General features: G+C 37.7%; 1 protein-coding gene across 1 annotated transcript in view; it reads right to left on the bottom strand.

The window, feature by feature from the left end:
• The window catches only part of LOC134217095 (uncharacterized), a 194,273-nt gene that overhangs the window by 83,603 nt on the left and 96,169 nt on the right, over nt 1-14,501 (bottom strand). The gene's annotated exons all lie outside the window — the stretch shown is intronic.

Below are 14,501 nucleotides of genomic sequence, written 5' to 3' on the forward strand. Positions count from 1 at the left end.
TGTGACTATTAATAGAGAAAACTATTAATATAACATCTCTCCTTCAGCTTAGTGTCGTTGAAGGAATTCACTTTTCCAAATGTCCACAAAACTTGGGCATCATTTACAGCATGAAATTTCAACCATTACCTATTTGAATTTCCAAAGCAACTATAAATTTCCAAGTTGTTCGTATCTCATCCAAAAAAATCCCAAAAAAGTCATAAAGATACACTTCATTCGTTCGCTGTTAGGGGTAGAAGGCCATCACACTTGAAAACGAATAAAGACCGTTAGTGAATCCTCGACATAATTGCGCCAGATACATCCGAGTCAAAAGTCCTGCAAACTCGTGGCAACCGCCGAACGTCACCCAAACCAACAAAGCAATCAGGGTCGCACGGTTCGTTAAAATGCTTTGAAGGATCCTTCTTCTATCTCATCGGAACAGCGAGTATCGAATGGAAACTTTGTTACCCTCGACCTATCCTCCAAATGATGATATATCCATCCGCATAAATCCTTTTCGAAACCTTTCCAAGTAGATTATCTTCTGCTCCACTCCGGACGGGCAAGGATGGAGACGATTTTTAGTGAATATGTATGCAGACTTATTGAGTGTGTTATTCTAAATCCCCAACGAATCTAAATGTGTGTAATTTCCCTACACTGGCACGTGTGTGGAAAGAACCGACTGAGAGGTCCACCCTCCCGACGACGCTAACATTTGCGCCATGTCTCCTTCAAACGCTCCCCGGTTTGTGTGGTCGTGTATGTGTTCGCCGGTTATTGGTCTTGTTTTCTCAACTTGAGAATCGCAGACGGGTTTTATGCGAGCGAAACCATTCAAACCATTCCTTTTACGACGACATTCTCAACACTGCTCTGGCACTAGGGAAAACATCGCAATGGGTTAAATTGTTATTTTTGCAGGGAAATAAACACATCCACTGCAGGGATTTTTTTATATTCGGTTGGCAGAGGTTTCTTGAAATTTATGGCGATGGTAACTGAAGGCAATTCGAGATAATGTTGTAACGATTTAGGAATTTCGGGGAATACAAATCGTACATAAAACCCGTATTTAATCAAAGGGTGCCTGAGCTCTATAGACGATAAGTCAGCTTTTGACGAAGAACTGGATTTAGAGCATTGTTTACGTATGTATGTGCCTCAGAAGTTTATACAAGCACACATGAACGTCTTGATGCTAATCTTAAAATGCTTGAACCATGAAAAATTAATGAACCATAAAGGCAATTTTTACCATTTTTGTATTAATCTTCATGAAAACATTTCTTCCTGAAATAAATTACCAGTCATATTTTCAGCATTTACTCATACTGTCTTCCGCATATTCCTCACCCAAATGCTGGTTCGGAAGTTATCCCCGCTTTATCACAATTCTAATTTGCATGGAAGACTTTCCGACTACCATTTAAGCTGCCGGCCTTGCAAAGATTAACTTGACGTAGATCATTAGACTGAACATTAACATCAACCAATAGCAATTTGCTGTCTCTGCGCTGGCTGCTGTACGAGCAATGGAATGTGTTTAATTTACAAGCAACCAGATTAGCGATTTGCGACAGTTGCTTTATCTATTATGCCATCAGCAACTATCTGAGTTGAAGGTTTGCTGCATATTTTTTCTGTAGATACCAATGCTATTTTCAAATGTAGTTTTCGGTTTTAAACCTGGGCCAGGTAAGGCCTATAAATAAATAACAGTCAGTATGAAGATGTTAGTGCAATTTAGTTAAAAGCGTGACAAATAAAGCATTTAACTGCCCATATCTTCATACTTCACTTGAATAAAACTTTTTTTTATGTTGACCGTGCATTTCGTAGTTGCTATAATCGCAATTGCACAAAGAACCAATGAATAGATTTCCTTTCCAACCTCAATGTGCACAGTCCGAGAGCTTTTGTATTTTGAAAGGTCGACAACGGCGTCGGTCACATCTTTACGGTCATATATGAAGGCAAGGATTCTGAGTCCGACTCTCGTCGCTACTAGAGATCGAATATACCTCTGCATTTCCACGATTGTCTTGGGATAGGATATTGATGTTTATTAAATATTGTGTTAATAAAATGGATATTCTATCTGGATTCACTTTCAGTAAGCGATGCGATCCATGGGAAGGGATATAAATACGCTCATTGAAAATACTTTACTCACGTTTCTACCGTAGAATAAATTAACATAAGCAGAATAAATTATTACGAATTATCGCGCGATTGTTCTGCGCACTTCTCGGGATACAAATACGCACTAAGTAATTTATTTATCAGCCGTACAAACAGAAGATATTTCGGATGATCACGCGGTCATTTTGCATACTTCTTGAAAACATGAACACGCACTTTTAAATTTATTCACCGATCACACAAAGCACAACCCAAGATATCGAACGCAACCCGAACGAGTCCAATAATGCACTCCAGCGCAATCGTTTAGCGTCAAATACAAAGCACAAACAAACTTGCACTGACGATATCACTTTCCTATTAATTTACTCGCCCGCACAGCAGAACCGGTCATTTCGATAACCGCACGATTGTTTTGCGTCCAACACAAAACACGAACAAACTTACACTCTTTAATTTTATTTCAGGAAAAAAAAAAAACAAAATAAAACACTACAAAACTACTTATTTTAAATTTCCATGCCATGAAAATCGAAGACCTTTTTTCATGACAATTCAGAAGAAAATCGATTGAAATTTAGAGAAAATAAATTAACGGAGATGCACAAAAATGACCCATGTTTAAGCGAAAGAATTTCCCGTGCCAGTTAGGACAAATTTTCAGTGGAAATTCAAAAAATCAAAATGAAAATATGAAGAAATTAAACGTGAAAAAATGGAAACTCTGATAAATTGCTCGTGGAAGTGCTAGGAGAATTTTTCTCGTGAAATTTCAAAAAGCTTCCGTGAAAATTCGAAGGATTGTTTCGTTTAAATCGGAACAATTTCCAATTAGAGAAAACTCCCATAGAACTTTGGAAGAATTTCAATTTTATGGAAATTCAGGAAAATGTGGCAAATGGGAATGGCAGTGGGAATTTATAGAAAGTTTCCGCAGAAAGAGGAGAGACAGCCGTTGAAAGAGAGATTTCTAGTGAATGCATTTCCCGTAGAAATTCGGAGGATTTTTTATGCAAGTTCGAAGAAATTTCCCATTGAAATACGGATCCATAGAAATTCGAAAAAAAATCCCGTGGAAACTAAGAAGTTTTTTTTGAAGAAATTCGAAGGAAAATTCCATGTAAATTTGAAGGATTTCACATTGGAAATACGACACAAAATAGAGAAATTTGAAGGAATTTTACGTGGAAAAATCGGAGGACTTTTCCGGGGAAATTCGGAGGAAATGCTCCTGGAATTCAAAGGAGTTTCCCTTGGAAATTCGGACTAATTTTCTCGTATTTTCGGAGAAGTTTTGCGAGAAAATTCGTTGGATTTTCCGATGAAAATTCGTAAAATTCGAATTTTTGACATTTTCTTACGTTCCATATAAATAAAAAATGATTTGTATGGGAAAAATCTTACAAGGGGAGAGGGGGTTTGAAAAACCCAAAAAAATTGCTTACGAAATTAGTGTACGGCCCCAAGAAACAACAAATATGCACAGCTCACACAGGTTTTGGAGTTTCTTCAATTCGTCTTCACGGTCAATTAGGATAAGCGGAGGAAAATTAGTGACACTCATTGTTACAAGATACCGAGGAATCCTCCGCATCTCCATGAGCGCACCGGGAAGGAATAGTATGTTAGTTAGGGAGGAATATTTCTTTTGAACGACGCCATATTCATGAAAACGCAATATTGATTGTTTCGACAGGAGCAAAGCGCAATACAAGTGCATGACCCATTGAACAACATTTTTTTTTCATTTTCGCGACGGCTAAAACACGCACTTTATTTACTTGCTCGATGGCTACTCTGTTTCCGGTGGAAATTTGGAAGAATTTTGAAGACTCAAAATAAAAATTGATATTCAACTTTCGAAAAATAAACGTGAATGATAATATCCTAGTTTGGAAGCACTTTTAACTGATGTTAATTCTGAGTTAATTAGCTCAGTTAATTCTTTGGTTTATTCAAGGTCTTCTTTCCCAGAGAACCCATTTGTTTCCTAAGCCTCTAACTAGTTGAAAAATTAAAAAGTTTACTTTAAATAAATCAAAGAATCGATTGAGCGAACAAAAAGTTTTTCATCTTTCAATATTTTGGCTTCCAGCCTCTCCAACATTTTCATGTCATTCATTCCTTTTATCCCGATCTTTATTTTTTTCTCAATCTATTTTCAGGACTTGAGAATTATACCTTTACCAGGTGTTTTGGGTATAGTGAAACACTATTGGTTTGCATATTTCTACTTTTGTTACACGTCTTGATCTTATTACGGCATAGTACTTTCTTATTTATGCCACTCTTTTCCTAATCCATATGCTGGTTCACGACCAAGCAGTATTCATTAATCTGAAACAATTCTCCAGTACAGTGTTACCATGTGATAGAATCAAGATGATAGCAACAATTAACCAGATATTGTTGAGTTATCTCCCTTGAATTGAACATAATTGACCATACCCGACCATACCATACCAGACAAAACTCGAGTCGTTTTCAACTAAATATCGATCAAGCACCTTCTTCAGGAATCGACAAGCTGCAACGAAATATTAACGAAATGCAATTGGCAATACTTTTTCAGAATCCACGTACAATGCTCTGCTAATGCTCCTGGCGCTCAGTATTCAAAAATGTAATGCTATTTCCTTTTACACAAGCCGATAGGTTTTGATTATTGTATATCTGGTACTACCCTTGAGAGAGTGAATAAGATTAAGGATTTAGGAGTCACACTGGATCAAGACATGACATTCAAGCCGCACTATAACGACATCATCGCAAAAGCTAATAGGGAACTCGGATTCATCTTCAAACTATCTGAAGACTTCCGGGACCCTCATTGCCTAAAATCTCTGTACTGCTCTCTAGTTAGTTCTATCCTTGAATTTTGTGCTGAAGTTTGGAGCCCTTATCATAGCGTCTGGATCTCAAGGCTAGAAACCGTGCAGCGTAGATTCGTGTGTTATGCACTTCGGCACCTACCATGGAGGGATCCCGTTCATCTTCCCGCATATGAGGATCGATGTAGACTACTTGGTATTGACACTCTTCAAATGAGAAGGAATAGATCGCAGGTTGCCTTCGTGGCCAAAATCGGGAACTGGAGAAATTGACTCTTCGGAACTTCTCATGAGATTAAATATTTATGCTCCGCAACGAACAATGCGTCAACGAAATTTCCTGCACCTTTCTCCACGTAATCGAATATATGGCATGAATGAAGCTTTCCGTGCTGATGCGGCTGCTTTTAACAGCATTTATCACGAGGCCTATGTTTAAAAAAAATCAGTAGAAAACCTTCAAATTCAGTTGAAATAAACTGGATCTATGAACAAGTGTACAATTTGGCATTGCTCGATCGTCAAAACCTTCATACACCTTCATGCTTGTCAAAATCGACTGTTTTCAAACGCTACGTGGAAAGGCCTATGCATTTAGAATAGTAAAAAATGTTGTTTTTTATGAATGACTGATTTAATTAAATGAATACCAGGTGATTTTTCCTTGATTTTTTTTAAATAATTTCAAGAAAATCCTACTTTTTCCCGCATATACTTTCAGCTCCCGCATATGTCCCACATTTCCATATTTCTCATGGCACTGACCACCCTGTTAGAATAATTTGACCATTGCAATTCAATGGAATCTTCCTTGGTAACTCAAAGTAATTCGAAATTTTCCATGAAAAATCGAAAAAGTTCCCGTGAAAACTCCGAGAAATTTCTTGAGGAAATTCAAAGGAAATTCCCAAGCCAATTTGGAAGAGTTTTCTGTCAAAAATCAAGAGAATTTATCAAAGCCATTTCAAATGTATTCTTTGGAGGAAATTCGAAGGATTTCTCCGTGAAAACTTGAATGGACTATTGTCCCGAATTGACACAACAGCCGAACAGAATAAAACGTTTAGAAGCGTAATTTTCTGTTAGAATCAAACTAAGCATAACGTGGTTTGACATAATAAAAAAAAATAATGATATCTTTTTCAAATTCAGCATTTGTTTGAATCAAAGAACAAAAGTATATGGCTCTTATTAACGCTCGAGTCTTGACTCGTATTATTCCAAACAATATGGATGGTGTTATAATTCCTACTTACCGTTCGCCCTAATGGTTGATTATGAAGGAATTATATTTTTTAGCATAATGCGGGAAAATGCTTGCTTTAAAACAAGGTATCATTCTCTTGTGCAATGGTCCTATCCTTAAAGCTACTAATACGTCCCGATGGTTTGGTCAAGTTAGGTCATTTGGCGTAATGCTGATTGGCATGCAAGCATAATTCTCAGGTACTTATTCAAAAGGACGTATGTGTTTTTTAAACAAAGATTCAAACGACGATTTGACGAATCTGATAGCACTCTCACGCAAACCATCACCACACACAGGTAGGAGAAAGCCTTCGGCTACTTGTTGGTGGTGTTGGTTTGCGTGGAGTGCCATCAGATTGGACAAATCGACGTTTGAATCTTTGTTTACAAAAATCACATACGTCCTTTGAATAAGTACCGAGAATTTTACTTTCTTTGTGGCGTAGACTGTTTCCAGCGCATTGTATTTATTATGTATATGATTTGGGTGATTGACCCATTCAATGATCAACACTGGAAAATGGTCTTTTCGGGGACCTGATTTATTCGTGTTCAAGATTTTTTTATGTTCAGGTTATCCGACTTGTCAATATCCCCAACTCAGCCATCTTGGATTTTTGTATGGAATTTATGCTCGTTTGTTTACGTTTTACACTGAAAATGTATGTTTCCCCCCGCGCTGGTTATTCCCATCTACTGACGAAGTCGGATAACCTGTACATAAAAAAATCTTGTTCGTGTCTATGTAATTCGGGCGTTTGCCATTTCGAGCGAATGGGATTCGGACGTGTGTCATTTCGGCATTTGTGATGAAATCAAAAAAAGTAAGTGCAAATGAAAGCAATACATTGATCCACTTATGAGCAAAGGTGATCATCGGATAGCTCTATAGATGAAAAAGTGATGACAGATAAATTGTTGTATAGTACCGAAATTGAAAATAGTCAAGTAACTTAAATTTCAAATAAATCTGCTTTATATCTATTCGTTTGTATAATTTAAAACCGGTTTAGATTGAAAATCACAGCGCAAACGATTATTTTTGCATTTATCTCAATGCACTAATTATGTGCAAGGTGCAACACAATAAACATAAATTAACTAAATAATTTGGCGGAATATGAAGAATCTATCGAAAAAAAAACCCTGATTAATCCACCTAGCGGTGTTGGTGCCTTTCTCGAGTGTTTTTAGCGTGTTTTGCGCATATAACTTTTGGTCCCATAGTCCGATCAGCCCAATTTTCAATAGGAAACAATAGAACAGGCTTGTTCATCGAATGCTGCTTAATGCGAGCAAATTGGTTTGACATGAATGACTTAAAAATTGGCGAGACTTTTTTCGCCTTTTTGCGTATAAAATGTATTTTGGTCATAACCGATCAGCTCAATTTCCAATAGGAAACAATAGGACAAGGTTCTCCGTCGAATGAAACTTTCTGCGAGCAAATCGGTTTAGAATAAGTGATTTAAAAATTACAAAGACTTTTTTTACAATCATGTGCGAAAAAAAAATTGACCATGGCTTCTGATTTCATAGTCCGATCAGCCCGATTTTCAATAGGAAACAATGTAATAGGTTTCAGTAGATTTCAATTGATCGGAAAGCATGAAAAACCAGTACAGCAAAACAGGATGCAGATATACTCAATTTATATTTAACACTGCTACAAAAATACCAATTTACCTTTATTTGAAAACACGTTTAAAACAGGCAATCATTATTTGCCTCTACATACAAGGGTTAGACAAAAAGGTTGAGATAGGCAAAATTTTGTCGAATTTCATATTAGCATAACTTTGCATAGAATAATCCGATTTTGGTAAAACTAGGACCATCGGATGCAGAAACTCTTCTATTTGTCCGTCCTTGATGTACATTTCAAATCGGCTTACGGATACTGGAGATGTTCCGGGTTTTCCGCGGGTATACCCATAATCATATAATTTATATCTGTTACCTTTCATCATATTTCCGGAATCGTTTTCGTCGATGTTTAGCCAGCAATGGTCAGCAAATGAGTTCTAGTTTTTGGGGAAACTATAAAACATAATGAAAGTAAATGTAACATAAAATGATAAGCAGAAGAAAAAATGCATTTATCATACCTCAGAAAACACGGAACATTTCCGGAATCCGTGAATCGATCTAAGATGTGGAACTAAGACAGAACACTAGAAGAGTTTTTGCGTCCAATGGTACTGGTTTCATCAAAATCCTGGAGGTATTTAGGAATTTCTTCGGAAATTCCGATAGGAATAATTGCTTTTGGAATTTCTTATGGAATTATTTCGTAAATTCTTTCAGGTTTTTCTTCAAAAATTCCTTCTGAAATTTATGAAATTTATTCGGCTGTTCGGTCACATTGAGAGTTGATGTGAAGTCTATGTTAATTTCTCTCCACGAACAGCCCAGATAGCCGTGTGGTGTCGGCAGCCGATTATTTGGCCAATTATAACGCTACAGATTTCCTGTTTCAGTGATAAAAGTCCACCTTACAGGTGAACCCTTATTTCTCGGTGTGACGAGGCTTTATGCTTACCGTTCCTACGAATGAATTGTTATGGGGGGGTCTAATAAAAACCTTACCGCTAACGGCGCCTTTGAAGCACCAGGGCGCTCTTCACAGTATTGGGCCCTTGCTACACTAACCAGAGCTATGGCATAGTAGACTTTTTGGTTCTCCGTGATAATCGGCAACCCTTATTCAATCTCAGCATGAGGTTGAATAAGGCTAGGATAAATAGTATGTTTTCATTTAGATTTTCTTCAAATTGTTACCTATATGGATTTGCATTATGCGTTTTACACAGTGTACTCTGTGTTTGGTCTTTGACGTTTTTCATACGATACCGATTGGTTTTCATCGTTTCTGTTTATAATAACGCCGAAATTGTGAAATACCTAATCCTAATTTGCAATCTTTGATTTATGTAAAATGGAAAAGCCCAAATGGCTTCAAACAAATTGTCTGATACTGCACTTCAAAAGACAAGACCTGTATATTATGCATCGCTTCAAACGCTTTCCAATAGATACCGTTTTGAATTTCTAGTCTTAATTGAGACAAGAATAAGATATAGATAATGCATTTACCATGTACTTAAATAAATCTAAGCCCATTTGGTTCACATTATAGCCTTTCTGGTATTTTTTAAATAGATTAAATGTTTTGCCTTTAGCATTTTTTTTAAATAATATAAGTCACAATAGTCTTTTTATTCTCAAACAGAGGTTAAATAAACCTCCTTTGATGGACAAGAGCCTGATTTGCTCCTCTTATAAATGATGCAATGCTACGCATATTGCGTTTTACAAAATGCATCAGTTGTATTGTCTTCTGCTCTTCTATTTGATAACGTTTCGTATTTCTTAGTCTCACACAGAAATTACCTAGCCTATATGGATTTGCTTTACGTGTTGTTTTTTTTTACAGTCTCTGTGTTTCGCCTTTGGTGTATTCAAAAGCCCTCGCCAAGGGCTCCTTCCTAAGAAACCTTTGCCGGAGGAATTCCTGGAGGTATTTAGCAATTTCTTCGAAAATTCCGATAAGAATTGCTTTTGGATTTTCTTAAGGTCACTCCTCACGGAATCCAACTTTCAAAGTGCTCGCGTTTTCGGGGGCACATTACTCGATATAGAAGCGGCGCATTTTTGTTGATTTAGCTTTGTTGCGTCGCAGCATGCGTGAAATAATAAAAATGACAGTTGTGCGTTGCTCCCGTGTCGAGTAGTGTGCCCCCAAAAAACGCGAGCACTTTGAAACTTAGATTCCGTGAGGAGTGACCTAAAGAAATTTTTTAGGAAATTCCTTCATTCTCACTTTCGAAAATATCTTCAAAAAATCCTCCAGAATTTATTTCAGTAATCCAGGAAATACATGTAGAAATGATTTAGAAAATTTCTCCAATGACTCCTTTATAAAAACCTCCGAAAATTCCCTTAAGAAATTCTTTCGGATTTTCTAAACGTATTTTTAAGAGACTTTCTGAAAGGATTTCCGAAAGGATTTACGAAAGGATTTACGAACGAATTTCTAAAGGAGCTTTGGAAGGAATTTATAGAAGAATTTTCGAAGGAACTCTTGAAGAAATTCCTGAGGAAATTTCCGGAAGAATTACTGGAGAAATTTAAGACTGTCAGAAATTTCTTGTAGAAACTTTCCTAATTTCTTTGGGATTTTTCAGAAATTCCTAGAATTCGAAGAAATTACTGGAGAAATTTTTGAGGGTTTGGATTTTCCGAAGAAATGGAATTACCGACAGTAAAGAATTTCCGAAGGATTCGAGTTTCCGGTGGAAAACCTAAAGGAATTTCCAGCATAATTCCAGAAATAACTTCCAAATAAATTTCTGAAAGAATTTCTAAAAGAATTTCAGAAAGACCCTGAAGAACTTCCGAAAGAATTGCTTAAGGTATTTCCATATTAATTCCTTGATCTTTATAAAATATTTTTATAGCAATTTTTAAAAAAGTCTAGAAAAGTTCCTTAAGAAACTACCTAAGGTTTTCCTAAATGAATTTCCGGGAAAAAAAATCTGGAATAATATCCGTTTTTGATTGGATTCAGGATTATTTAAATAATTTCTGCTAGAATGCCTGAAAGACTTTTTGAATGAAATTTCTACAAAACTCCCTAAAGTATTTAGGAACAATGTCTGGAGGATTTTCCGTTGGAATTTCTGGATGAAAATATTTGATAACACCTTGACCTTGACCATTTTTTCAAGTAATTTAATAAGAAGTATATAAAGGAACTCCGGAAGGAAATTTCCAAACAAAGCCTGGAATTTCGAAGACAATATCCGAAGCCGTTTGTAGAGAAACATTATAAATAATGGTGGTTTCCCAATAAATTATTTAACAATTTCCAGACGATAACTAGTTAACTTCCAGACGATAACTATATAAGTTAGTAGCTTTTGGAGCTGCCTGAAGTGAGCCAAAAAGAAATTTTAACATTCAATGTTATCAAAACTTGTTATCAAAGTTTCAGAATTAATGGGACAGTCGCCTTAAAGAAAACAACATGTTTAATGATTATCCACTTAACGGATTAACCTGCTATTATAATGGAAACTACTTAGATAGGAGGAATTACGGCTTTGGCAGGTTTTGTTCTATTATTGTCAGGGGGTTTTTTATGATTTGGCCTAAACATTCTTTGCATATCAAAGAATATTGTGGCCAAATTTCATAAAATTCGGTCGACAAAAACTCCCCTGACAATAATAGAACAAAACCTGCCAAAGCCGTCTTTTCCTCTAATAAAATCTGGAAAAAATCATGAACTTTTTTTTTGAAAATGAGTTTATGTTTTGGCAAAGTTGCTTAGTTTTGCATGATTCTGTAATATGTAAGAAATGTTCAAACGTCTAAGACGAGTTAAGAACTCCATTTAATTCCACCAATTATTTCGATATCTTTGCAGATACATATTTCGACCACAACTGTGTGGTCGTCTTCAGTGTCTCGTACTTTACTCGACACAAATCGAGTCAAGTACGAGACAATGAAGACGACCACACAGTTGTGGTCGAAATATGTATCGGCAAAGATATCGAAATAATTGGTGGAATTAAATGGAGTAACTTAACTCGTCTTAGACGTTTGAATACATTCCACTAAAAGAGCTTAAAATATTTTTCTAAGAAATGTTTTTTTGTATGTTTTTTTTTCAAGCTACTTAGTGAATAGTCTTTACTTAGTACGAGTTAGTTTACTTAGTACGAGTTAGTACTATACCATTTTATTCCACATCAAACCAGCGGATGTCAGATTTTTTTTACAACCCTGCATAAGAACCTGCCAAAATCTTCACAACTGGGCATATACACAATTGTTAGATTTTCATACAAAAACGTAAGCTTCTTATGCAGGTATTATAAAAGAAGCTTGCAAAATTTTAAAGTCTCTTACAATATTTGTATAAAATCTTGAAATTCTGCACATACCCAGTTCTTATACAGATTTTGGCTGGTTGCTATGTAGAATTGTAAGGAAATCTGACACTATTCTTCAATATTTACAGATATGTATCTCAACCTCAACCGAAAGGCCGTCTTCAGTGTCTCGTACCCGATTCGACTCAGGTCGAGTCGAATACGAGTCAAGTACGAGGTCAGCACGAGTACCAGTCACGTACGAGACACTGCGAAACAGTGAAACTGATATTGTATGTTACACTAACTTTATAAAATGATTCGAAAAGCAAACAGAACCCTTTTTCATATCTCAAAGAAAAAATCAGAAGAATAATCCCTTCCTGAAATCTGTGCCCTAACGGCTTCCTGCCGAACATTTTCACAGACTTCGGTGTTTTCCCAAGGTGAATGTATGCGAAAAGAAAACTCTCTTCGTTCATCTTCCCTTCGCATATTTTGGGCTTCTACCCTCGTCTACTGTTCTCTAGCCTGTGCCACACAGGTCTTGTTCACATCAATCTAGTACCCTTGTTGGATTGTTGTACAATATTAAGAATCTAGGTATAATACGCCCGCATTCAACATCTCGTTGCTATCGTTTTATACTCGTCCCGAAGAAAAATTACACCACCCGTGCCAGTCGTGGGTGGAAAACGTGTCGAAAATAGCTCCAAACAATCACTCTTCTCTTGTTACGGATTTCAAGGAATCGAAAATGTCACACCACCAAGCCAACAATGCCCACAGACGAACGGATAAGCCATTCAATTATCTGGACCGAGGATACCCCCAAGAGCTCTGTATGATAAGAAACTACTTCTACGGAGATTATACACACTTTTCTCTCGATCCGGCTTATTTCCGTTGATTTTTGAACGATGCTGGTTGATTCGTTGATCACATTGGAAACCGATTCACTTGGTCTGAAACTGAGTCAGTCGTCCTGAATTCGAATTCCGAACCTGTCACCTTCGAAACCTCAAAATAACTGCGAACACTTCAACGATTCCCTTCGTCACAAAAACCAAATCGGATGAGTTGTTTGCTGCTTTCACAGAAATTAGCTTCTCACATTTCACAAACAAGCAACCACTCAAGGCAAAACAAACAATCAAATACAGCCGGTATTTGCGCGATTCCTCCAAAGGACACTAAATGCTAATTGATCCGCATCGCACTGTCACCCATTATCCCACACACTACGAGGTGCCTCGTCCGTAGTACGTGCGTTGCGTTACGTTTCACCTAGTCGGGCTTGTCGTCACTTGTTCTTGGCTTTTGTTTCGCTCACAATCACTCACGAACCGTTTGACGGACGATTGCCAAATGAATCCTTCCTTCCGGCACAGAATTTCGTCCACTCAATATATCAGCGAAGTTCATTCAGAGGTTCAAAGGTGCCATAACCCAATTTCATTCCCAGAAGGCAACCATCAGTTATACAATCTTGTAATGCCACCGAAGGACATCGCGGTGAACAATAGAATGAGACACAACAAAGGTCCGTGTGTATGGGTGTGCGACATTCAATAGCACAGACCGGGAAAGAACGCGAGTGATAGCGGGTCACAATTTCCGGTAAGAGTTTTCCTTTTTGCAACATCAGACATGAGCAACGGGCCGCGTTAGACTGAAGGATTTTCCCGAAGCGCATTCGTATAATAAACACACTCTGACATGACCCATCTGTGCTGGAAAATGACTTTGGTGGTCGGTCGGTGGGCTTCGTGGTCGTTGTCGTCTGGAGTTCGCGAAAATGAGCTGCTGAGCGGAAATGGGCCGAAACTGGATGCGAGAGTCACAGACAGACCTCTGCTGAAGCGCCAGCCACCGCGACCGACAGACCGAAGGTGTGGAGAGATGAGAACATGCGATGGGTTGCAGCAGGGTGGCATGGCAGCAGGTGGGTGGGAGATTAAGGAATCGTTTGTTTGTTATGCTCGCTCCATTCGCATGACTATGATACGCGGCGTGCGACTGACAAACGGTGGCAACTGGAGAGCAGCAGTAGTGGCATATCTCGCGTGCATTGGCAGCGCGATAAGAAAAGAAGGCATGAGAAATCGCATTCGGCCACTGGCTGGCTGACTGGCGAGCACGCAAACAGCCCTTAGATGAGAGTTGCTCAATTCTCGATTCTTTAATACGCTGGGGAGCGTGGATAAAACCTGAGAGAGGGAGCGAACATGTGAGTTTGAAATAGATGAGTGGGTGGCGTTTGGGTTGCAAGATATTATTAGGGAACCCACGTGGAGTAAGTAATGTTGGAACTCCGCAAGTGTGAGCTTAAAAATTAAAGGTTCCTAAAAGAAACGTTTGTACGCGGCAAGAAATAACATTCTTATTGTATAATTTTATCCTAAAT

Source organism: Armigeres subalbatus, chromosome 2, assembly GCF_024139115.2.
Source record: "Armigeres subalbatus isolate Guangzhou_Male chromosome 2, GZ_Asu_2, whole genome shotgun sequence".
NCBI lineage: Eukaryota > Metazoa > Arthropoda > Insecta > Diptera > Culicidae > Armigeres > Armigeres subalbatus.